This window comes from Arvicanthis niloticus, chromosome 12 (genome assembly GCF_011762505.2).
Source record: "Arvicanthis niloticus isolate mArvNil1 chromosome 12, mArvNil1.pat.X, whole genome shotgun sequence".
Lineage (NCBI taxonomy): Eukaryota > Metazoa > Chordata > Mammalia > Rodentia > Muridae > Arvicanthis > Arvicanthis niloticus.
In genome coordinates this window covers 11513652-11539996 of record NC_047669.1, presented here as the reverse complement: position 1 = coordinate 11539996, position 26345 = coordinate 11513652, and the positions used below count along the sequence as shown (strand labels likewise).

Sequence of the window (26345 nt, the reverse complement as noted above, 5' to 3'; positions counted from 1 at the left end):
TCTATACACTTGTACTCAGCCTCTGGAATGACAGACAAAAAAGATGAGGTCAACAAGTGTCCTTGCTATTCAACAAGTAGACTGTTCGTCTTTAAAAACTAATAAAAAAAAACCTCTTTTAGCTTCCCACTTAGCCAACAGTGTGACTGGGAGTCAAGGGAATGAGAGACTTAAATGGTGGCTAGGGATACAATATCAACCAAGGAAAAGAAATTGAGAATGGGCAGAAGACAAACACTGTGGGAATAAGATGATGTCGTCTTCTGTTGTGACCTCAGAAAAGAAAGATTCCAACATCTTAGGAAAGTGAGCAGCCAGCCACCAACACGGTCCATGGTGTAGCTCCTGGCAACAGAGAAAGGGGGAGATACACCCCACCAGCCTATGATGGTCTCAGCATGAGGAGCACAAGGACTGTGAAAGACAAAGGAAAATGGTGGTTTCCAGAGGCACTTCTTATGCAGTGCAGTGACCTCGAGGAGAGCCAGAATCCCAGTGGGCAAGCATCCCCTGACCTACGAAGGAAGGTGAACTACCGAGGTCTCAATTCCAGATAACAAGAGCACCTAGAAACCCCAAGGTTCCTTCACAGCCCAAGAGACAATGAACTGGAGTGAGACTACAACAGTTACATGCTTCTGACACTTATAAACCAAGTGTCACCTTTTGGGTCTCTCGGGTCCATCTATGCAGCAAAGAGAAATATATGGACAAGAAAGACTTTGTAGCAATGGGCAGGAGCTTCACACACTTTACATGGACCCAGTTATGCCACCAGAGTTCATAGTGATGATCCCAGGGTCACTGTCCCACCTTAGACAGCAGCCATCAAAGTCCTCTCCAGATAGGTGTTCTAGAATCCCCTGCACAAGGGAGGCAGGAATGGGTGGATGGTGAGAGCATACCCTCATAGAAGTAGGAGGAGGAGGGATGAGATAAGGGGCTTGGGGGGGGAATGGGAGAAGAGATAACATTGAAAGGTAAATAAATAAGTTGAGGCTCCCTCTTCCCAGGTGTCTCTAGTTTCTGTCCGGTCAGCAATCACTAAGTAGTCCAAGCACTCAGAAATCAGGGTGCCAAAGTCATCATGGATCTGAACCACCTCACTTCCTGTTACCCACCAACAGTCTGGGACTCAGAACCAGGGATGTTTCTCATGGCCCCAGTCTACAGCAGCTGCCTCCACTACAGTGCATAGCTAATATGAACTCACTTCAAGGAGCCTTCACTCTCTAGCAGCAGCCTTCCATGGAAAAGAGACTCTTGAATTTGCAGAGAGCCTCTCCCTGGGCTGGGCCTCCCACTCACCTGTCAGTGGACCACCCGCAGGTCTGGCTGCCACGCTTTGGGTACCCAGGCCTTCTACCAGGACCCATCTCTATTGGGGTAATTCCGCATCAGTCTGGTACTTAGGATCTAGTGACGGCCAAAGACAGCTCAGCCATTAAAAAGCTAAGGGTCAAAGGGTCAAGATTCCTACTTCTCCCCACTTCCCATCATGCACCTTGCTTCCTGATCTACTGTCTGGTCTCTATGTGTGCCCACTTCAAATTACAGGGTAGGGGAGTACTTAGCAAGAACCACACCTGAGCTTGACCCCAGCACACTTAATTCCTAAATCTGTGCGGATTGCATGAAATCCTAGCTGCCTCCTCCAGCTGCATTTTCCATGAAACCACCTGTACAGAGGAGGTGGATCCAAATATTAGAGGTGACTAGTACCCAGTAAGGAAAGGAACCTGCCTGGGCCTCCATCTACACCCATGTGAGGGTAAGAATACCCTTGCAGCTAAGTTAGAAATTGCAAAACTAATTACTAATATAATCTGTGCCGTATAACCTTTAGTCTGAACACAAACCCAAATGCACACCAGTGGCCAAGAAAAGCTGGGAAAATCCATGCAAACACTTAGTTATAGAGAACCAAACAGAAGGGCCTGAAAAGAACCAGGCCAGGAAAAGTTAATGAAGAAACTGACTTGACTCTGGGGTGGAGCTAAGACTGGTATCACTGCCTGACTACTGCTGTCAACAGTAGGGCCTGGTCTAGAGTCAGCACTTGTGGTTTGACTGTAACTGACCTGGCAGGCCAATCCATTCCACAAAACTTCAGAGTCCAGTCTCTCCATCTATTCATTTTTAATAACAAAGGGCGAGGGACCAGAAGCCGGATTCAATCAGCAGTTCTCATCAGCATTGGCAGTGTCCATGACCTTGTTAGAAATCCAAATATATGAAATCCTAATTGTCTTGTTAGAGGCTCTAGGGAGGTGGGGAGAGCCCACCAAATCCACCAGTGACTGATGCACCTACTCTGAGAATCACTGGTAGAGAACAGCTCTACCACTCACAGTGCCTGAAGCTTCCTTACACGGCTTGGCACCACCACCACCCCTGCATCCCCACACATACACATACATAACTACATACACACACATACACATCACACACACATACCCATCACACACATGCTCAAACATCACATACATCACACACACACGCACAACTCACACTTACACATCACACATACATATACACATCACATACATTTTACACACATAAATACACACAAGCACACACATGCACAAATACATGCATATACACACATACATACTCACTTATCACACACTTACACACAGACATAAACACACACACACACAATCCCTCCACTCTGACTTTGATCTGTCTTGAATTTAAGCAGCTGGGTAGTTCACATGATCAAGTTTGACAGCTTCCTCCTGTGATTAATATGGAGGACCATAAGACAGAATCAGTTTCCTCCAGAGAAGTGTATTCCCCTTACCACCTCAGCGGTACATATTCTGTCACTATACTTAAAAAAAATCAAAACATGAAGAAGGAGGATCAGCCTTTTAAACACGGGCATCAGGCACAATCTAAAAAAAAAAAAAAAGATAGGGAGTTTATTTTCCTGGGGAATGTCAATAAGGAATTACTCTAAAGTCTTAAAAATAGGTCTTTGTGAACCAAGTGTCTCTTTTTTAATACAAACCCACTAGAATAAGTTAGAGCATTTGTTTTTTATGCTAGAGATACATGCATAACACATCATGCCTTGTTTGGTATCAAAGCAATAAAATAATCCAAGGAGGACATGGCAATGTACTCCTGTAACGCTCACATTAGGGAGAAAGAGACAGGAAGATCAGAGTTCAAAGCCGGATTCAGCTACATAGTGAGTTCAAGGCCAGCCTGGGCTTCATAATAATATCTAAAAATAAACAAAAAGGACTAGAACAATCTAGACAAAGCTTTAAAGTATAATATACCACATAAGTACTACGGACTGGTAAGTCCCACACTGTTGATCTACTACCTAAAACTATCATGGAATGAATGAATGAATGAATGAACACCTTGCTACTGTGGTACTAGAAGATGTAGATATGAACAAGTTAAAACCGTAGCCTAAAAGAACTAGGTTTGAGTTTAATCTGAGCAACATTAAACCTGCCTATCTGTCCACCAACCCTTGTATCTGTCCATGCATGCATGCATCCATCCTTCAAGTATATTCTGTCTATCTGCCCAACTCCAGGCAGGAATGAACATTTTTAAGAACAGAAAAGCCAACTGAGGCAGGTCAATGGACAACTACAATAAACGGCAGACAGCCGGGAGGCGGTAAAGGAAAAGGTCTTGGGACATAAGAAAAGACTATTCCCTGTGTAGGGTAGAGACACAGGATCAGGGCTCACTTCATGGAGATGGTATTACCATGCTGAACCCTGAAGATCAGTTTGGGTTCAGAGGGGTGGTGAAGGGGAAGAGCAATCCAAACTAAGGGTATGCTGGGACAAAGATGAAAGAGGTGGAACATGAAAGTTCCCAAGTAGGCCAGCTCCATTCACCAGCAAGACAAGAAAGACACGCAGAGGATTTGTTGCCCAGGAGTTCAGCTTCTGCCCACTTCTGGCCCCACTCCCCTCTGCAGGACCCCTTCCTCTAATCCTTGGGGCACTGGGGACAGCACTGTGCACCTGCTGCCTGCTGAGGCATCCTGGCTCCTGTGCCATGGCTGCTGTCTCCTCCCTGTCTTCCCCTAGGTGCCAGTTAGTGCCCGTCCGCAAGCTCCACTGTTCTGACTACGCCATGTCTTTACACTTCTGTTTTGTGTAATTTATAAAACACATACTGCCCACGAGTTTGTATTTTTAATTCCAGTAAGAAGTTTTGGGATCCAATTTGTGTGAAAATCAGGCTGCCACATAAGGTTGTATTGTATGATAAAAGCCTCCAGGAATAAAACAGACAGTATATCCTGCTTATCAGCAGCTCAGATGCTGGTTCCATTCCGTGTAGCACAGACTTCCTTATGAATGAGCATTTCTGGGTTTTTCATCAACTTCCCCCAATCTTCTTGAATTAAATTCTAGGGGCCGTTCCCTCTTTTCAGGGCTTCTCTTGGAAACACGACTTGAGAACTTAATGTGCTCTGAGCTGTTGCTGATATAAACAGCTCACAAGGTAAAACTGTTGCACTGTGCAGGTCAATCTTTTAAGGCATTGAAGGTCACTGTGCCTGTTTCAAAGATTAGGAAGCAGAGGGTAAAGAGCCTGTATCCAAATGCAGATTGCTGGGAGGTTTTAGGTGTCCTTCAATAGCAGGACTCAAGGAATGCCTAGGACCTTCTTTGTTGCCTCCTCTAGGGACTGTCTCCTCCCGCTGAAAGTGAAGGCATGGGCAGCCTTCCCCTAGTCCCTTCAAGGAGAAAAGGCAGGAGCACGAGGAAAACTAGGTCCAAATCCACTCCATACTTACCAGCCCACTTCACTCTCTTGACATCACAGGCTATACCAGACTTTCCCATAAAGAATCTTCTTTTGAATAGCATAGAAAATGAAAGCGTTAGAACCGCTCTTGACTGAGGAGAGATGAGAACTACACGTAACATGGTACCCAGGACTGGATCTTGGACAGGAAGAGGAAATTCGTGCAGAACCTGGTGAAGTCAACAGAGTGAGTATAGAATGTGGTTCATGGGTGGGTACTGCTGTCAGCCTCTTTTAACAAATGCCCAATGCCAATGTAAGACGTCAAAACTATGGAATACCAGGGTTGTGTGTGGAAATGGACTCTACAGGGCTCACGGTTTTCCTGTCCACAAAATTGTAAGTTTATTTGCTGAGAGAACAATTACGACAGAAGAGCCCCATTCTCCTTGGTGGGCTCTCATCTTTTCCAAATCATTGTAATGTGACGTCACAGAGACAAGACATAAGAACGGTGCCTAACAGGCATGAACTCCTTTATTCTGCCAACAGTGAGAGACGCGGTTTTCAGGTTCTCATTCTGTAGATAAAAGAGTGGAGCCCTAAAGAGACAAAGTAGCAAGCGGAGACATTTGGAAAGAGCCAGATGCAAACCTAGGCTGATTAGCTCAGGAAAACCCTGCTCCTCCACACTTCATACTTAGACCAATGTTTCCGAAACTCTTTCAGAATTTTCAAGTGGCTGGCAATGGCCTTTCACATCTAAGCACATCCCTGCACCTGTCCTGAACCCTGACTTTTCTGGCACATTGTTCTAGAAAACTTGTATTCCTAGTTCACAGAACAACCTCCAGCCTGCCCCCCTGATGGTACTACATTCCTGAAGTGTCAGTTCTAGAAGATGGTGAAAATGGGTTGATCTTCCAGGGTTTGCAATGCTAGAGTCATGGGAGCACGCATGGTATGGTAGTGCATACCTTTAATCCCAGCACTCAAGAGGCTGAGGCAGGTGGATCTGTTGAGTTGGAGGTCAGCCTTGTCTATGGAGTGAGTTACAGAATGAACAGTCATGGCTACACAGAAAAACTCTGTTTGGTGGGGGAGAGAACAGTCATAAGAAATTGGCGCACCTAACAATAACTTGATCAATCTGAAAGAAAAAAAAAAAAACAACTTTCTCCTTACCTATGAGATATTTAAGGCACAAAACAAGCCTCACTCACTGAACAATGGTGCTCAATAAATATTGGTTCTGAAGAACTGATAATCCCCCCCCCCCCCCCGAAAGATCAATGGCTGGCTACATCCTAAACCTCCTTCAGTCAGCCCCAAAATTGCAGCCATTTGTCTTTACAAGATTCCCAAGCAGAGACCATCCATGTAGAGAAGCCAGAGAAAGGAACAAGAAGACAGAGTGGAAGACAAGAAAACTCAAGGCAGGTGACTAAAAAGGAACATAAATCTAGAAGCTGGAGTACAGAAGACCTTGCTGCAGAGTAGAACTCATGCAATGCCTGCCTACTACGAGTGGGCTTGCAGCTATGCTCTACACAAGTTTCCTCAGAATGCCAAGCTCAAAAAACGTTGCCTGATACACAATGCAGGTTTACTGCAGCCTGACTTAGTAGATGTTAAAACTCAGCAATTTCTACATGAAATATGCCCTTTCTACTTCTACGGGACTTCAATGCATCACGCCTAATACTGACATTTCACTGATAGGTAAACAGACTCAGATAAGGGAATATTCATGCCCAAAAACAGAATGAGAAAAAAAAGTCTCCCAGTTCCTTCTCCCATACCTGTTTCTATAGAGGTGTGGGTACGAGGAGAGTGTTACGGAGACTGAGCAAATGCATCCTGGGGCCATGTCTTCAGAGCTGTGGTGGATCACATATTTAGATTATCTCTGTAGCATCTAGCACTTCCTATCTGCTGGCTTCCACTAGAAAGAACACTGGTAGAATTATTGTGGTGAAGTGTGAGACAGAATATAGGAAAGAATAACTGGACTCAAATGAAAACAATCACACAAATTAGAAACTGATTCACCAGAACAAGAAAAGCTGGGAAGGGTGGAAAGACGGGGGAAGTGCTACATAACAGAATAAATGGAAAGTGACCTTTAATAATGAAGCTGCCCACCAAGGAGTCTAGACTGATGCTTGAGCCAGGTTGCAGATGCTCAAGGATGAGGCTCTGCCCAGGCAGGGCATCAGAATGCCTTGCAGAAGACACAGTGATCACTTCTGCAGATGGTTATATACCAAATAGTTTCCTGCCTCTTGCCACCCAGATTCAAGCTGTGATAAGAACTAACCTCAGGTATGTCACCGTGTTAGAGATCTCTACCCAGGGAGCTCAGTGAGCATTTGGCTCCTTGTAAGTTACTCTGCTTACACAGTCTTTGTCCGGAAGACCCACCTCTCACGGTGAAGAAAACCTGACTACAGTTCACACCAGCATCAGTACTGCTTCTCAAGTCAGACATCATCCAGAACAGGGCATCTGATCCTTTGGCTACTAGAGAGAAGGCGCACTCCTCCTTGCCCACGAGAGCTGGGAGACAGGATCCATAACCCAAAGCAGCTTTACTAAGGCAAACTAAATCACTGTAGTACAACCAATTTAAGCTTATCTGAAGCTAGCTTACAAATAAATGAGACTCAGAATGTGGTTATTTTACTTAACTTTGACAAGTACTGTGGGGGGAGGAGTAATCCCTAATCTACTCTTTTAACTGCTGGCCTGGCTAACTCCCCAGCAGTGTGCCCCAGAGAAGTGCTGTGTTCGTGTTGTGTGTTCCTGTTCTCTGTCTCTCTCTGTCTCTCTCTGTCTCTCTGTCTCTCTGTCTCTCTCTCTGTCTCTCTGTCTCTCTCTCTCTCTCTCTCTCTCTCTCTCTCCTTTCTTCCCTCCCTCCCTCCCTCCCTCCCTTCATCTTCCTCCTTCCCTCGCTGGTATCTCCTCCTCCAAACAGCTCACTCCAAACCCACCTACCTCTATTCCCTCCAGTAACTGGCTGTAGCCAATTTTATTTAACCAATAGTTTTACATCAAGGAACAAAGTTTGCACAACAAAAGTTTGTAAACATAAGAAGTCACTCATAGGCCTAGACCCAACCAATAGCTGGGCAGAAGAGACATAGGCAGGTTTTAGGGATCCCAGGCCTGGGGAGAGGGGCTGGGGGGGTGGGGCGCAAAGGAGAGAGCATGAGGGAGGAAGAAGGGAAAGGAGGAGAAGCCACGGTGGGTTCAGAAAGTTCATGAAACCGTGACCCTGAGAGCTGTCTGATTAGAGTTAAGAGCAGCCCAGATGAAAGATAGTAAGTAATAGCTCAGGGTTATCGACAGGAAAGTAGATTCTAATAGCATAGAAGGTAGAATCTGCCCAGCTCTTGTGCTGATTAAGGCTTATTGTGAATATAAAGGTTATGTGTGTCTTTTACCCAGAAACTAAAAGGTCAAAGGCAGGGTAGAAACCCCAGATTGGCATTAAATAATTTCTATAACAAATCACCAATCCTACAAAATATTCTGATTGGGGAAAGGGGGAGAGAGAATACTTCCACTGGGAAACAATCCTGCAAGATTCCTAAAGATTCAGAAAAGTTCAGGGTAAAGATAACCACTTTACTTAACTTGGACTTTCTCATATTGCATTCAGAGAACAGCTTAGTAGTGTGGGAAACAGACTCAAAAGATTCAAGCATTCATCCTAAGACACCTTCTCATGCAGGGTCTCCCACTCTAGGCTGCATCTCCTCCTTAAGGACAGAAGCCTATCTGGATACCCCTGAGTACCTAGCAAAGGGCCCTATTCACTATCATCCATACTTGTTTCATGAATGAACTGAACCAGCTCCTCTGAATTAGATGAGAAAACCGAAAATGTCAAGATGACCTTCACTGTTTCCCTCCTTAGTGTTTAAAAGAATGGTTCACACAGAGGAGGCACTCAGGAATCCTTGAAAAGGAGAGTGGAAAGGCATCAAATGGAAAAGTTTCTAAGCTGAATGTCAACCTGGAGTTCCCATAAAGACTCCTGCCTTGACTCGTCCTTTATGCAAGTGGAGTTTCACCTGGAAGAAAACTTTAAAAACGAGAAAAGGAAAGGCATGAGAACATCTAGTGTCCTTCAGGGGCAGCTGGGGCAAGAGGGGGGGCAAGGGGGGGGCAAGAGGTGGGCAAGGGGCACAAGGAGACAGAGAAGGATAAACAAGACCTTTCTGTATCTAATTTAGACTTAATAAGATAGTTTGCTGAATGTTAATTAAATACTCAGTGGTTGTTACTAACTGTGGTGATTAACTTAATTTTGAATTAAATAAGCAATAAATGCTTAACTGAAGTTCTATTAAATTTCACCCAGCAAGTGAGGAATATGAGGCTCTTAATTGACTTTAAACAAGATAGTTATGGCAAGTTAGTTGAATTCTTATTACCTGAAGATAACTGCCTTATTAAATCTAAATTGACTATTTTATTTAATGGGAAAATATGTCATCTGTCCCTCCAGTTCACCAAAAACATGCCCAAATGGGTTCACAATTAATCCAACCCACTTGGATTATGTATGATCTTTCTGTTTGTGGTCCTCTTTTACTATGCACTCTATTGATTTAGGAATGAATGTGACATCACACACACAATCACAGTACTTAGGAGGTTGAAGCAGGAGAATCACAAGTTCAAGGTCAGCCTGGCTACATAAGAAAACCCTGTCAAATTAAAACAAAACTAACAAAAGAACGAGCGTACATCAAAGCACACAGGGTTTAGGGAAGAATAACGTATAAGATTGAAAACAAGAAAATGAATTCTCTCTGTTTTCTTAATGTAGATACAGTTTGGTGATAAATTTAATATCACAATACTGAAGTCTCCAGTGTCTCCTGCTTTACTGATAAGGTAACATCTCTGTAATCATTACTGTTCAAGGGTTAGGAAAGTAATTCAGTGGTAAAGCACTTGCCTAGTAAGCACAAAATCCTAGGTTTGATCCCAAGTACCACCAGAAAAAAAAAAAAAAAAAGACAGACAGACAGACAGACAGACAGACAGACAGACAGAGGAAGGAAGGAAGGAAGGAAGGAAGGAAGGAAGGAAGGAAGAGAGGGAGGGAGGGAGGGAGGGAGGGAAAAGGAAGGAGGGAAAAAGAAGGAAGGAAGGAAAGAAGGAAGGAAAGGAAAGGAAAGGAAAGGAAAAAAAGGAAAGGAAAGGAAAAGGAAAAGGAAAAAAAGGAAAAGGAAAAGGAAAAGGAAAGGAAGGAAAAAGAGGTTCATGCCAAATCCTGCATAGCCATGTGGAAAGGACAGCATGACATGGTTCCCATCCCTGGAACAGAGCCAGCAAGGTGCCTCTGCGAGTATTGACAGTTACTGGGCATGATGCTTATTTGTGTGTGTGTGTGTGTGTGTGTGTGTATCTTCATTTTCCTCATTCAGAAAATATTCTTCCCACCAAGGTTATTAGAAAATATTCTCCAAGGTTATCTGGGAATGTCCACTCTGCCAAGGTTAATGACTCCATGATAATCAGAGACAGCATCAGTCCAGGAGGCAAGGGTGTGTCTATGTCCTTAGCAAAGATGGTAAAGGCTGTAACCTTCAGGACATCCCTGAAGGCTGTGGGAAAGAACTCTGAAAACATGAGCTCAAAAATGTATAAACAGAATCTCTCAACTATTCAAAATATAAGGATACAATAAATTATATGAGGGGTTTCACAGACCTAAAAGAACAGAGGCAGCTGCACTATGAGCCATCTTGTCAGGAAGATACTAAGGAAGGAGATAAAAAGATTGGGGAATGATGGTCACAGGGCAACCCAGGTAAGTTTACTATTTTTGCTTACAAAGGCAGGCAGATTCCTGAGTTCAAAGTCAGCCTGGGACAGAGCTAGTTTAGGCCCACACATTGAGGGAATGGTGATCACAGAGCTGCATCCCACCCAGCTAGCTTATTGTTATACTTACAAAGGCAGGCAGATCTCTGGATTCATTTGCCATATTTTAAAAAGTGTACTTGCTGTCTCTTTCTAAGAATCAAAGGGCTAAGGTTATAAAATGCTAATTCATGGGATAATCAAAAGGGACCCTGGAGTAAAGAACTGAATTGATATGTAAATAAAAGACTGGGCTTTGGTCTGCAGAGAGATGAGCTACCAAAGCAGTTCTTCAGAATTTTTCCTAGCAAGAGCTGAGCTGTCTGGAGATTTCTGGAGGGTCAACACAGCTCTTTTTGAATTTTTTTTTTTAAACAGGAGTTATGACCTTAGCTGGAAAAAACAGCCAAGAATTACTTACAGAGTTACTACAGCTCTTTTAGAATGTTTTCTAGCAAATACACAGAGAGAACTGCTTGGAGAGTGAACACAGCTCTTTTAGAATGTTTCTAGCAGAATTTCTGACTTTGGACGGAAAACTCATGAGCTATCCAGAGAGATTTTAGAATTGTTTCTAGCATGAGAGGATTGTCTCTAACAGAAAGCTATCTCAGGCTGACTACAGAGCCAAGAGCTATCTACAGAGAGCTGCCTAGAAAGCCATCTCAAGCAGACTACAAGGTTGTCAGCTTGTATCCCATCATTTGACTTCAAGTCATTTCTTTTGCATCTCCCAATCACCCCTGTTCCTCAGGACCCCTGAGGCTGGCTCTTGGCATGTTTGAAATATATTTTCCCAGGAATGAAAAACAAAAAGAAAAGAAAATCATCAAAAGTGTAGAACACTCTTCACACGAGTCTGAATTTTTACTGTAATATTCCAATCTAAACTGTCAATTTTCTTCAAAGATTAGAGTCAGTATCTCCCAAAGAGCCCATACATACTCTGACTGAACAGGTTTCCCGAGGTCTTTACAAGATAAGAAAGGGTTGACGTCTTTCTTAAGAATAGTTTGTTACCCTTTATGGTAGCTGGAGTGAGAATGGACCTCATAGGTCCATATGTTTGAATGCTTGATCTCCATTTGGTGAACCTTTTGGGAAAGATTAGAAGGTATGGCACTACTGGGAGAGGTATGACTTGTTGAAGGAGATGTGTCACTAGGGGTCTTTTGAAGTTTCAAAAGACCATGCCAGGCTCAATATCCCTCTGAGACTTGTGGATCAGATGTGAGCTCTCAGGTACTTCTCCATGTCTGCTACCATGCTCCCCATCATGATGGTCAGAGACGAACCCTCTGAAACTGTAAGCAAGTCCCCAATCAGATGTGTTCTTTTATTAGTTGCCTTGGCCATAGTGTATCTTCATAGCAATAGAACAGTGACTAATACACCTTTTTAAGACCCTGGGAAGAGGAAAAAAAGGTCACATCAGAAGTATGCTGACAACCAACATCCACATGGCCTCTCTGCTATGCAGTCCACCCCATAAATCCAATTTTCCCAGACATCATGCAGTTCCTCACCTAAATGTCTCTGCCCAGGTTACCTCCCCTATAAATCCCCTCACCTCCCCAGCTCACTAAACTCCCACTCAGACTTTAATGCTCACTCAAATATAGCAATTTTTCCAGCGCTAACGCCTCCCGGTAAAGGACCCTGGAGTTAGTCACTAGCAAATTGCAGCCAGCAGATATCATCTACACAAAACTGTACTTTTTCCTCTAACATGGGGTCTAACTTCCTATAGGACAGGCTGATATGGAACTCAGGGTCTTTCTGCCATAGCCTCCTATGTATATACTGTCTTGACAACTTATATGAACACCTAGAGGTAGCGGCTCATCCAGCACTCAAGTTTTCAATTTCCCAAGCCATGGTAGCATTCACTGTACTTGGTAGTTTTATCAACACAAACCTAGACATACCTGGGAAGAAGAAACTTTAATTATAAATGCATCTTTAAGGTTTTCCTGTAGGTAAGTCTATGGTGCATTTTCTTGAAAGTTGATTGATGTAGATGAGTATACTCTTGTTAGGGAACCAGATGGTTCTGTGTTGCATAAGAAAGAAGACTGAGCAAGCCAGTAAGCAACATTCCTCCATGGCTTCTGCTTCAGTGTCTGCCTCAAATTCCTGCCTGCCTTCCCTCAGTGCTGAACTGTTAGCTGGAAGCATAAGCCAAATAAACTCTTTGCTCCCCGAGCTGCTTTTGGTTATGGTGTTTTATCATAGCAACTAAGATATTCATATATTTATAAGGCCACCACATGCTGTTGAATATATACAAATGGGCTAAGTTGATGGGTAAATGTATTATACCTTTAGGGTTCTGTCAACTGCCAATATTAATCCTCTCAAGTGAATTGGCTAACCTCCAGGCAAGGAAGGAAAAAAAAAAAAAAAAAAAAGCCTTTTAGGGTAGAAATGACAAACTACTGGAAGGCTGACCTCTCCTTCACCTCAATCTAAGAAAGGTGCCACTTACCAGCCTGGTCACCGCAGAGTTTACCTTTCCCATGAGTCAGAGAACACCCTGCCCTCTGGGTGGCTACACCTTACTACAGTCCCTGAAAGTGATTCCTTTTCATACCAAAAAAGACAGAAGGTCCAGGTGCCAACAAAACTGTTTTCTTCCTGAAAGGTACACAAGGCGGAGCTTGGTGGAAATTCATTAGAAGCAGTCAGTGTGGGTAACAATGTAAGCACCTGGCACTTTATTCATTACAGCTCTGAGCTCCCACAGTTATAGTTAGAGATCATTATCAAGATGGGCCACAGCATGGAAAATGACAGATCCAGGAACCCAGCTATAGAAGAAGAGACAATCAATCTTTCCCAATTCTTAGTAGCAAGAGCAATTTCAGCCGCCTGTCACACCTAGGTCTAACCCTCCCCATCTTCCAATGTCTCAACAAGCCCAGGCACTCCCAGCAAACTCCTGCCCAAGCTCCAGCCCAGCAGGCCTCTTCTGTGCCCCTCACAGCACTGTCACAGACTCCAGCCTCACCTGAGACAAGACAACAGCTGTTTGCTGAGTCTTTAACTTGGGTCTGGCATCATGCACATCACTTACAATGCCTCATTCAGTCTTCATGTGGAAATACAACGACCTGTAAGTGATATATCCTTCAAATCAGAGCACACTGCTGAGAAGAAAAGGGATCAAAGGCTTAGGCAGAAACAGGACAGCCAGAAATGATGGCTGCTTCACCCAAGAGGCAGTGGTAGATCTGCTTTTAATTTTATTACAATTACTATTTATTTACTTACTCACTCATTTTTTGGGTTGTGTACACACACATGCTTGCATGCCACAGCACACATTCAGAGGTTAGAGCAAGTGCTTTACCTGGTGAATCATCTCACCAGCCCGCTGCAGATGTTTGAGTATGTAAAGAAATCGAGTCTAAACCCTTAAGTTCAGAAATCTTTTAATACACAGGAAAAAAAACAACAACAACAACAACAACTGTTTTCTAGCAAGGCCTGGTGGTACCAGGCTGTAATCTCAGCTCTTCAGAAAGCACTTCACATGCCCCTGACTATTCACCCCTCTGCCCGAAAGCTCTCTGCAGGATGGCACTGAACTGCTGGCTACCAGACAGAGCAACCAAGGCACACAGGGCACAGCTTCAGCAGGAAAGGGTCCAGCCTGAGAGTACTGAGACACCGAAGGTCAGCGTCCTGGCCTGGCCTGGCCTGATGGTGTAGTTTGCCTGTCACATAAGATTCTGTGGGAAGCCTGGCTCTACCCTTCAGTTGTAGCCGTCCATTTCAGTTACTGAAAGTTATACTGGAGAGGGGTGAGGCCATTTCACAGTCAATGGCTATGGAAGAAAAATCCCATAACTAGAAAGATGCAAACACAACAACAACAAAACAAAGAAACAAACAAAAACCCAAGCTAGACTACAACAGTCATGGTGGAAGGAGAAACAGTGACCAGCTGCTCCCTGGACATTGTGCACAGATGGAAATGCTGGAGAACGCCTGAAGCTCTCGCTTGCTTACAAACCATGTTCATCCTAACATTGGTGCTCCTGCTAGCAAGAGGTCCCACAGCCATGCCAGGAAGTCCCCCTACTAAATGGTACAAGTTGGACTCGATCATAGAGGTTATGACATCAAAATATCATCCCTTCACATAAGGGAGAGAGTCACCACAGGTGCCAGACGCCATGCTGGGCACTCTACTGAAGACACCTGCATATCAGCACTACACAGAGATCTAGGTCCTCACAAAAACCTGCAAAGCGAGCTACACAGACACACCACCAACACTCATGAAACACTCTCATGGGAATTTCTCTCTTTACAAGTGCATCCTGATTTATCATGATTTAAAATTCATTACTTGGAAAGTAATAGTATACATGTGTACGTACACTCACACATGTATATACATATGTATATGTATGTATGTATGTATGTATGTATAAAGTAATATCATTTTTTTGAAAGTAACTGAAGCTCAAGAGTATTCCAGAACCGACCTAAGATTGCTGAACCTATGACTGGTTTAAAGGTATGTTTTGTTTTCCCTACAGCAAAAGCCGGCACCATCAAAATGACAGCCTACTAAAACCTGGAACTTTGGGTCCACATTGTCACCTTCCAGCTAATCTTTCAAAACCCCACACAGGCAACTAATGCTGCTATAAGTCACAGCGCAATTACTGTTTCCTGCCTGTGCATCTGAAGCAACGCCATCCCCAACAACCATCTCATGTTCACATGAAAAACTTAAAGGAGCAAAACAGAAGCTTCGGGTGTGGGTCCAATTCTCGCTCTGACACTCAAAGCCTTGTGCATCCATGGGAAGGTTTCCTCACCCGTGACTTCTTGCCCACTCTCTACCAGGAAAGATGGATCTTACCAATATACCTCTTGAATTACAACTAGGAACTAAGCAATAAAAAATGACGATAACATGCATTTCCCACATAACAAGTGCAACTCAAGGCAAAGCAATGTTGACGGGCTTGGAGAGATGAGTCCTGATACACAGGTTTAAAGAGCCAATGAAAAATCAGCCCGGAGTGCTGGTCTACACATTGAATCTCAGCACGAGTGAGGCAGAGGCAGGAGGATCTCTGTACATAAGGGCTGGCCCATATAGAGAGCTTCAGGTCAGCTAAGACTACATAATGGGGCACTGTCTAAAAGAATAGAATCAAAATAAAATAAAACAAAACTTGAATAAAGAGGAATGGTGGCAAGGGTTATCTCAAGAATTGTGAAAGCTAGCGAAGATTAAGGAGTCTGGTTCTTGTGAGCCAGTAGCAGGCATCAGTAACAGTAAGACTTATAAATCCCAAACCATATTGACTGTAACTGAACCACCACCTTAATCGTGTTTTCAAAGTATCAAATAAAAGTCTCAAGCCCAAGACACAATGATCTCCACATTGGGTAAGTATCCTTGGTCCCCTGTAGAACAAACTGTAGCAAACCTCGGAGGAAAGGCCTACCTGGGAACAAGGGCCAGGGGCTAATGAGGAAATCTGTGTCTTTCCTGTGTCCTCATCTGCGAAGTCAGAAGGACAACTCTGACTGACAAGACCCCAGCCCATTCTTACTTGGGAGGTGGGCCCTCGATACCAGCCTGGGCTCTCCTTCTGCCTGTGAGCTTCAGTGTCCACAAAATAGTTTTTCTCAGCCAAGACTCAGAGGTTAGCAAATAATTAGTGACAAGAGAAGGAACTATGCAATTTGGCAGTACTCATCAGCAAACAACTACTACAATACCTTTCTATCTTTATCTTTCTCTCCCTCCCCCTCCCCTCCCCTTCCCCTTCCCCCTCCCCCTCCCCTCTCCCTCCCCCTCCCCCTCTCCCTCTCCTCTGATAAGTTAAAGGTCTATGTTCCCTGGCCTGGAACAGTTTATTAGCCCCCTGGGCTGGGTCTCAGATTTCACTTTTGTATTGCTCCAAACACAGGTCTCAGGCTTGAGTACATATTTTAAAATCCCATTGCCTATGAGCCAATGAGATGGCTCAGCCGGCAAAAGCACCTGTTGCCAAGCCTGAGTTCAAATCCTGCGGACACAATAGAAGGTAAGAATCAACTCTCCCGAGTTGTCCTCTGTCCTCTGCCCTACACAGGCGCCTACGGGTGTGCACAAGCACACCAATGAAAATAATAAAGAAATGTGAATTCCCTGCCTGCCAAATATTTGCTTTTATTATGAGAGCACCTATTCACCCCTCAGAACCCAGCACAAAGGTTCTTTGCTACAGTCCTCAGCAGAATTCAAGGTGAGCAGCCATGCTTTCCTAGCTGCTCCATCTGGCTGCTTTCTCAGTCACTGGGCCCTTAGCCCGCCCTACTTTGGTCTCTCCTTGAAAGCACAGAATATCTTGGTTTCCCTTGTAAGTTAGTATGAAGGATTTCTGCCTCCCACTTAGTAATCACCCAGAACACATGTATCGAACTTAATATACGGCATAAGCTATTTACTCTCATAACTACCATGGAGTAGATAGGATTAAGTAAGAAAGAAAAAAAAAAAAAAAACTAGAAATTTCTTTATGGCACAAAGCGGATATTTGCCTTTGAGAATAAGGTTTCCAAAAGCCTGAGTCTATGATGTCAGGTGAGAAAACAGAGATCTACCTTCAAAAGCAGAGGCACAGTCAAAGATAACTAGACACCAGGATGCATGAGAAGAGGAACTGCCCTGTAATAATCCTTTATCATGGCTAATCCAGCAAACCCCACTCATCCCCAGACCTTAGGCTTCACCCTTAGACCTGACTGGTGAGTGACACCTGTAGCAGGTACAGACAATCCTCAATTCAGTCCCAGGTCTCTGCATGTTCCAGGCCCTAAAGCACTGGTCCTTGCCCATGTCCACATCAGTGGTTGCAGTAAGCCATGCTGCCCCCTTTTTGGGCAGCAAATATTTCCATAGTAGCTATCACATGCCAGGCACTCTTCCAGGCATTGTGAATGAAGACATCCTTGCAAACCTCAGAAGCTTTTCTTCTTGTTGGGGACCGAGCCCAGAGTCTGACAAACGCTCAGCAAGTGCTCTACCACTGAGTTACATCTATAGCCCATGAAGAACAGTTTAAAGCATTGCTTCTCAACCTGTGGGTCATGACCCCTTTGGAGATCAATGTTTTCACAGGGGTTGCCTAAGACTACCTGCACATCAGGTATTTACATTACAATTCATAACAGTAGGAAAACTACAGCTATGAAGTAGCATTGAAACTAAGTTTATGGGCTGGAGAGATGGCTCAGGGGTTAAGAGTGCTGACTGCTCTTCCAGAGGTCCTGAGTTCAAATCCCAGCAACCACATGGTGGCTCCCAACCACCTATAATGAGATCTGATGCCCCCTTCTGGTGTGTTTGAATACAGCTACAGTGTACTTATATATAATAAATAAATAATTGTTTAAAAAAAAAAAAGAAACTAAGTTTATGGTGGGGCGGGGGGGTGGGGGGGCACCACAAGAAGAGGAGCGTATTTAAAGTCCCAGCATCAGTAAGGTTGAGAACAACCACTCATTTAAGGTAAAGAAGAGACCCAAGCCTAGTGGCAAACCTTGTAATCACAACACCTGAGAGGTCAAGGTCCGAGGATAAGATTTCAAAAACCATCGTCAAGGCCAAGTTCAAGGCCAGCCTCAGCAGCATGAGAATCTCTCACACAAAGATAACTCAAAGCAGAAAGGGGGTAGAAAAGCAACTCTGTCATGTGAAGCAGCTAGCATTACACTGTAAACACTATTGATTTACTTAATAGTTACTTCAGAATATGAGAGACACAAGAGACTCAAAATGAAAAAAAAAAAAAAAAGTTTTATTCATTTTCCCAGATACCATGTCAGGTGCACTGGGACAGGCGTCTTTCTTCCAAAAATAATAAACAATAAACAGCTCCTAGAAGCCAGTGATGGTTAATAGTCAACTAGATGAGATCTAGGAAATCTAGGAACTGAGCCTCTGATCAAACCTGTGAGGAATTATCTTCATTAGGTTAATTGAGGTGGAAAGACTAACCACCAAAATCTGTAATACCATTGAATCTGCTGTGACCCTAGACTGAACAAACTGAAGAAGGCCAGCCTACCACAAGAATCTGTCTCTCTCCTCTCTGCTTACTAAACGTGGATGCAATGTGACCAGCTGCCTTATGCTCCTGTCTCTGTGTGTTTATTTATCCACAGTAAAATGCTTTCTTCAGCTGCTCTTGTTGGGTATTTTACTGCTACAGCCACAGGACTTTTATCTCTTGAGCTGTAAAATACAAACTGTGTACCTGAGGCAGGAAAGTGACAGAGGGGAATATCGCTGATTCCTTCCAGTCAGGAGCCAGAAAGATTTATAAAGGGCCATAGCCCATGGAAGGGCAACAGGAAGGATGCATTCTACTACCAGAGCACACCCAGAATCCCCTGGAGGAGCCATAAGGCCAGGGAAATGACAGAAAAGCCACCTCCCCACTATTTGATCACTTTCTTACTGTCCCAACTATGTCTCTATTGGGTATATGGAATCCAGATCACTCTAAGAGAATGGGAGGGGAGGTACATTGCAAGCAGCATTAGTTTGCTGGCTCCATCCCCACACAGCCTGGCTATGTAGAAGGCATGGTAGCGTGCTAGCAGAAGGGAAGGGTTGGTAGTCACACCAGCATGAACCTAAGAAGATACTTGCCCAGCTTCATCCTCAGGTGAGTGCATGTGCATCCTCAAGCCCAATGCACATGCACTGAAAACACTATGCATCTCACGTTTTCTTGGACACAGATAATAGTGTCCAGTGAAGACACGACAGGTCAGGCAAGTGCTCAGAACTGACCACGCTACTTAGCTCTGCAACCTTATCCCACCAAACTGACCTTCTCATCTGTAAAAATCAGGCTGATGCTCATCATATCAGGCCAATTTTAGCTCTTATACCTTAATGATACCTGACACTGGGGACCATGATGAAGAAGGGAGGTTTACTTAACTCAGAGTTCCTAGAAACTCAAATCGTATCACCAATATCCCCTCTGCTCTAGTGAAGGCCTGGAGGAAGGCCAAAACGGGAATGAGAGCATCCACAAGAGAAAAGTCATATCAACCGACAGGAAAGAGCCAGTCAGAAGTCAGGCTGACTGTCCATAACTGTTCAAGTTGGATTGCAAGAAAACCCCTTTGGAAGGCACTCCCATAATGACCTGAAGACCAATCCACTAGACCTCACCTCTAAAGCTCCCACCATGTGGACATACTTGGGAACCAAGCCTTCAGCAGAGTCCTGGAGAGACAAACCACACCCAAACCACAACAATCTTGAATCCTATTTTAGGGAACCAGTGTGGTAATTACTGGAGCATATACTAAGCACTCAAAACTTCAAAATTGCATTGCTACCCAGAAAGGCTAGGAAGACAAACATCTGTCCTCAGCTTTATGGCTTCTAAGCCTTACTGCCTTTAGCTAATGACTAATCTCACTCCTGGGATCTATGATAGGAACATATTAGCCATTTCTTCCAAGCCTTGGGCCAGCTACAACAAACTCCCCAACAAACTTCCCATTGCTCCTCACCAGCTCATCCGCAGGTTCTGTGTTTCATATGCCCCTCCAGGACATGTGCGGAACGTTGAACTTCTACCCAAGCTCAACGTTCCGCACATGCAGCCGCAACAAACACTTTCTCTCCCTCTCCCTCTCCCTCTCCCTCTCCCTCTCCCTCTCCCTCTCCCTCTCCCTCTCCCTCTCCCTCTCCCTCTCCCTCTCCCTCTCCCTCTCCCTCTCCCTCTCCCTCTCCTCTAAAGAGTTTAGTTAGGGAAAGTGCTGCATTCCAAAGCCATATTCCAGAAATGTCTCCACCCACTAACACAGACATCTAGCTCTGAGGGCCTCCTTACTATGCTGGGTCAAAGTCTCAAATTCACTCATACACTTATGAAAGTGTTCCTATACCTTCTGCCTCAAATCATATGCTCAGTCTCCCAGAGAAGGTTCCAGAGGCCCCATCCAGCCTTGTTCTCCTATGCATCATGAACCTAAATATGATTAATAGCCCCCACAGCTGCATGACAAATATATAAACTATATTTGGGAGGGGAAGAAATAGTCCGCCCCTTCAGAGCAGGCACAAGGCTCAGTAGGCAAAAGTGCTTGCAGTGCGAACATGGTGCTTTGAATTTCTGGAACCCAACAGACTCCACGAAGTTGTCCTCTAACCTCCACAAACATGCTGACCCTTTAAAACACGGCCAAAATAAAGCAGACTCTTCTGGGCACCTGCACAGTAGCTCCTTTGTCAGGCCTTACCTTCCTGAATTTATGTTTCTCAGTCCTGGAGATTCAATTCGGACAGGACCCATATATGGTGGCTTACTTTCGGAGGCTGGTCATTTCCAGACTATTGGTAGCCAAAACACTGACCACACCTGTAATGTTTCTCCCCATCCACACACACCTGGTACTCCTCCCACACAGGAAGGAAGGCCTTCTCTTGCACCTGAGCAGCGGACTGACTCAGTGTCTCGGGTCTACAAGGGGTGGGCCTGAGATTCAATTTCCACACTGAGCCTTCTTCTTTCTGCACTTCCAGCCTCTGGTTTACCAAGTTACCCTTCAGTCTCTTCCCAACCCTTACAAGCTATACTGTCCTTGGCTTAACCATGCCCATCGCTCCAGCACTGTAAGCCATAGTTCTGCAATCAAATCTAACCCAATTAATCCATACTGGCTCCACAGCAGGGATACACATGCCCATCAAGAACCCCAAGTTTAGAGTCAACAGTTATGTGCACACCTCTAATTAGCTCTGAAACCTCAGGCAAAGAGTTATAATGGAGATGGCCCTGTCACCAGGCTTACTTCTCAGAGATTCACATAGAATATTTGATAGAAAAGTATCTTTATAAAATGCAAAAGTATTATACGTTTGTAAAGGACCTGACAACCAAATTTTTACCAAATTTAAAACAGTGACTATAAGATGTGTATATCATTATCAACTTTAGAATAAAAACTTGTTCAACCAGGATACATCTTTAGTTAAAAGGCAATCACATTTCAGAGGTATAAAGACATGGAAAAAAGGTGTATTTGAGAACTTATTTAATAAGATTGGTCTCAAGCAAAGAACCTGCCATACAATTTTTACATTTGACAGTGGTGGTACATAATAGGTCTTCAGCATCACATGCCAAGCAAATAAAACAACAGCCCACGATCATTTTCTTAAACCAAATTATCACCTCTCCTTGAAACAAGGCAGCAGGAGGCTGCTTCTGGATGCCAACCCTCTAAATCATGTTCCTGCCTGCTCAAAACCCTCAAAAGTCATATGCAAACTAGATGGCCCAGCATTCCTAAAGCCTTTCAAAATCATGTCTCCTCTCCCACTCTGGAAATGTCTACTTTTCTCAGAGGAATCACCTCCTCACACAAGAGAATGTCCCTCCACAAAGGGTGCTACTCAATCCCAGCCATAATAATCAATTCAGGAACTTGGATTCCTCTGCCATGGCCTAGGACCAACTCCAGGCCAGAGCTGCTTACAAGGAATTGCAGGAGTGGGTGTTAGGAGAGGCGAGAGGAAGGAGAGGGTTGAGGATAGACAAGGCAAAACATTGCCCAAGCTCAGGACCCCTGGCACATCCCCCTACCCTTCCCACAGCTAACCCTCAGTAGACTGTATTCTGGATTCCACAGGCTGCCTTCCAAAGATTAAACACAAGATACACAATTTCCTCTTTAACTGCCCCTTGGCACTGGCAAGAACTTCACCAGGAGACTCTTGGGAAAACAAAAATCTTACTGGGTTTCTGCACCAACGCCCCCACCTCAATCTGCCAGACACTACAGGGCTAGCACTCAACTTCTGTGGACCTGGGTTTGTTTCCCTGTTTGTAAAACTGAGAAAGGGTCCAACGGGGAGAGGTTAACTCACTCTACAGTAGCCCCGTACACTTTCTCTCTTCCCCTAAAGCTTTTCTGAAAAGTCGCTTTGTGCAGGGAACAGTGAAAATAGTGAACCATTAAGTCACTAACGTCTTTGAGAAGATGTTTTACTGCAGAGACAAGTTTGCAAAGGGAGTGTATAGAAACAGGAGAAAGAATCCAGGAGAGGTCTTGCCAGGCCTTCCCTGTGGGGGAGGGGAAGCAGGGAACCCCCCTTCCTAAAGAGAAAGAAGGCTGGAAACATTTTACACTGCCCTGTCTACGTACCCGAGCCACGACTCCACTGATAGGGTCTCCTGCCATACTCCCACCCCTAGCCACGAACACAATTCCACTCACGTCCACTCCCCACCCTTCTCTGGTCCGCAGTTGCCTCCCTGACAAGAAAGGCCTTGCCTTTCAGACTTAAGGAAACTCCCTATCCTTCAAAAAAAGTCAATCACAGACCCCTCTGGGATTTCGGGTCCTGCCATGGAGGCCAAAAGAAGAAAGTCTTTCTGCCACGAACTCCCATAAAAACCTGGTCTTTGCATTCTCTCCACTATTTGGCCCTTCCTACTTTGAGTCAGGTTGGGTTCCTGCGTTCCAGTGGGCGCTCCCAGAGGGCAAAGTCTGGCCTCTGTAACCTACAGTGCTTAAAAACAGTGGGGACTCAACAACCGCCTACAAAAAAATAATTAATAAATTATTTTAAAAAGAACGAGAGAAAGAAAGCCAGTAGGGGAGTAGGGGGTCCAGAGCCACCGATCTTAACCTGGCTCCACCTTCCTTCCAGGGATGACTTCCAGGAAAGCCCGCCTCTCGTTTGCCTCGCCTGCCCTGACTGTAAAATGGGAAGACTCCGAGTCACTGGGTCCCTAGGCCCTTCCCGCGGTGACAACTGGGATTCCACGAAAGCTCGAAGCAGCCAGGCGCGGCCCCGCCCCCTGGGCGCCCAGAAAGGCCCGGGCCGGGGGGCGCGCGGAGGACTCCCGCAGCCGCCCCTCCCCCACGGCGTGCACCCCCGCTTCCCGGCCGGGAACCCCGCACTTCCGCGGCGAGCGGGGCGGAGCAGGGCGACCCGCGCTCCCCGCCACCCTCAGCGGTCCATCCCCGGGGGTCGGGGGTTCGAGCGGCGCCCGCGGGCCGAGGCTGCGGGAGGAAGCCTTCGCTACGATACCTGGGGGAGGAGGTGGACCGGGCAGCGGCGGCCGCGACGGCTGGAGGCGGAGGCTCGGGCGGAGGAGGAGGTGCCGGGCACTCCCCCTCCCATTGTCCCGGCCCGGCCCGCGGCCCGCGGCCCGCAACGGCCCCGCTCCGCCCGGCCCGCGATCGCCCGGTACCCGGCCCGTGCCGGCCCTTACCTTGCAGCGGCCGGCTCTCCCCGCTGCTGACGCTACTTATCCCGGGAAAGCTCGAGCGGGCCCCGGGAGCGAACCCACAGACAAAAAGTGAAACTTCGGCAGCAGGCCGGGAGTGGCTGCTGGTTGGTGCTCTCCCCCTCCTTCCTCCCCACCCCCTCCCCGCGGTCTCCCGTGCGGTGCCCTGAGCGCTGGAGGCTGACGTCAGGGGCCTGAATTCCTGACTTTGCCTGCACACATTTGTCCATGTAAGGTATGGGGAGGCGTGTGCCCGCGGGCCGCCGCACTAGCCGGACGGGGAGGGGGCGCGGGGGGCAGCGGCGGCTCGAGGTGGGCGACCCTGGGCAATGCACTTCCTGGAGGAGGGGACGCCCGGGGCGGGGGAGGGGGGTGCAGGGAGCCTGGGAAGAGGAAGGGAAAGAGGGATCTGCCTCCACTGGAGGAAGAGGAAGGAGACGCAGGAGGAAGTCGAGAAACCAGCACAACTCGGATCTGTTCTGCAGACGACAGATTGGAAAGCTGAGTGTGACTGAGCGAAGAGAGCTGGCCATGGAACCCCCATCCCCATCCCCACCCCCACCCCAAGAGCTTGGTCGGAGTCCCGCCCAGGACTCCAGCAGGACTCAGAACTTCGGGATGGTAGAGAGGAACTTGAGTTGCACTTCACACGGGAGAGCGCAGAAGCTCCGAAGCTGGGACCTGACCCGGTCCTGCACCGTGCACATTTAGGAGAGGAGCCAGTATTCTACTCTCAGCTGGGTTTCCGCCACCAGCCAGGACCCAGCCTCTGGAGCAGTGAGCTCAGACCCAAGTTAGATCTAGGCAGATGACTTGACCACCCACTGAAGTGACTAACCCGAGTTCCTGGAAGGTTGTGGTTGACAAGCCTTGAGAAACAATGGCAATCGAGTGCTTCAGGGCAACTTCCTGTCCTTTGTTCAAAGATGTGAACCTTTGGAGTTTAAGATTTGCTTCCCAACCCTACCCTGCCCAGCCAGAAAACCAGAAAGCTTGCTTTATTCTTATAGCTTAAAAAAGAAAACACATGAACTGGGTGAACTGGTTTGAATAAAGACAGGCCTGTTCTTGGAAGGTTGGGTTTCGATATTTTTTCTTTGATATTTATTTGCAAAAGTGAGCAACGACCCATAGGAGACACTGGAGGCCCTCTGGCCCTCAGTAGTGAAGGGTTTTAATCGCAGCACAAGGGAGGTTTACATAAAGACCCTGTCACAAACTAAACAAACAAACAAATAAAAACCCCAAAGATTTGGTGTGTGTATGTGTGTTTCTGTCCAGTCCCTACACAAAGGAAATGCCTCTCCCTACCTCCCTAATAACAACCTCAGTCCATGCTAATAACACAACCACCCATTCTGGCCTTTGGGTGTGTTGGGTAGAATCTAAGGAAAATATGGTAAGGTGACCTGTCTGAGCAAGCTCCTGAAATCCTCACTGTCACCCTCCACCACCCTGTGGGCCCTCACCTTCTGCAGTCTAACCCAGTGATGCAGACAGAAAGCACACCATGATCTACCGATGCGGGGAAGCTCAAACCTGCCTCTTCTCCGGTTAGATTTTGATGAGCCTTTTTGACTAAGAAAGTGTCCGAGTGCACATTCTTGCACTTAACACGTACTGACCACTTCTGCAGTCTTCAAATTCAAACACTTCTGGGGCCAAACTGCTTAACCCCGTTGTTGTCCTCCCAAGTTTCCCAGCTACACACATTTGAAAGTAGGAATACAGCAGGAGAGATCAAGAGTGCCATGCATTCCACGAAATAATGAATTAATTTTCTCTTTATAATTAACCTGATTTAAGATGGGAAACAAGCTCCTAGGCTTCTGACTTTTTAAAAGATCACAGTTCATTCACTCTGTCCTATGCGGTTCAGCCAATCCATGCCCTGTGTGCTACTACGGTTTAGTATAGGGGAAACCATCCATTGCTCATGTAGGTATAATGGAATTTGACCAGCATTGCTTTACTCCCTTCTCAGTAACCCACTTATAAAGAATAATAGACTTCTAATGAGGATTAATAAAATTTAATAAGGTATAATTAGAGTCATTCATTTCCTCAATCAAACACATTGTAAGAGTGCTGTGTTGATCCAGAAATGCTACTAATTATGTTAAAACCTTTCTCTGTGTTGGGGAAGATCACTGTATCGCTTCTCCTGAAATACCGAATTGCTCAGGTAGGCATGGTGTTCCCATGAGCACTGTGGAAAGTTAATCACGAAAGATAATGGCAGCTCATGAGGCCCTCACCTGCAGTGTGACAAAGTCATAGACTGGATGTCTGGTGACCCACACGCTGGGCCATCAGGAGTCTTAGTCCAAACCAAAAAGCCTCATCCTGCTTTGTTATTCTGCTTCCTTCTGTCCTTTCACAGTGTGCAAGGACTTGGGCTGGAAACTTTGCTCACTTTGCAAGCACAGTACAGTCTAAATAGCG

At 45.7% G+C, this 26345-nt stretch overlaps 1 protein-coding gene across 7 annotated transcripts in view; it reads right to left on the bottom strand.

The window, feature by feature from the left end:
• Nucleotides 1-24023, bottom strand: part of Lpp (LIM domain containing preferred translocation partner in lipoma) — a 597622-nt gene extending 573599 nt beyond the window's left edge. For 3 of the 7 annotated variants that reach the window (XM_076942739.1, XM_076942737.1, XM_076942744.1), the window contains exon 1: nt 23702-23833. The gene's annotated coding sequence lies outside the window, so the exon portion shown is untranslated. Of the gene's footprint in view, nt 1-23701; nt 23834-23885 lie in introns of those variants that run through there. The other 4 variants (XM_034515315.2, XM_076942742.1, XM_076942740.1 and 1 more) reach the window with 4 other exon arrangements.
• Between the last annotated feature and the right edge of the window lie 2322 nt (nt 24024-26345).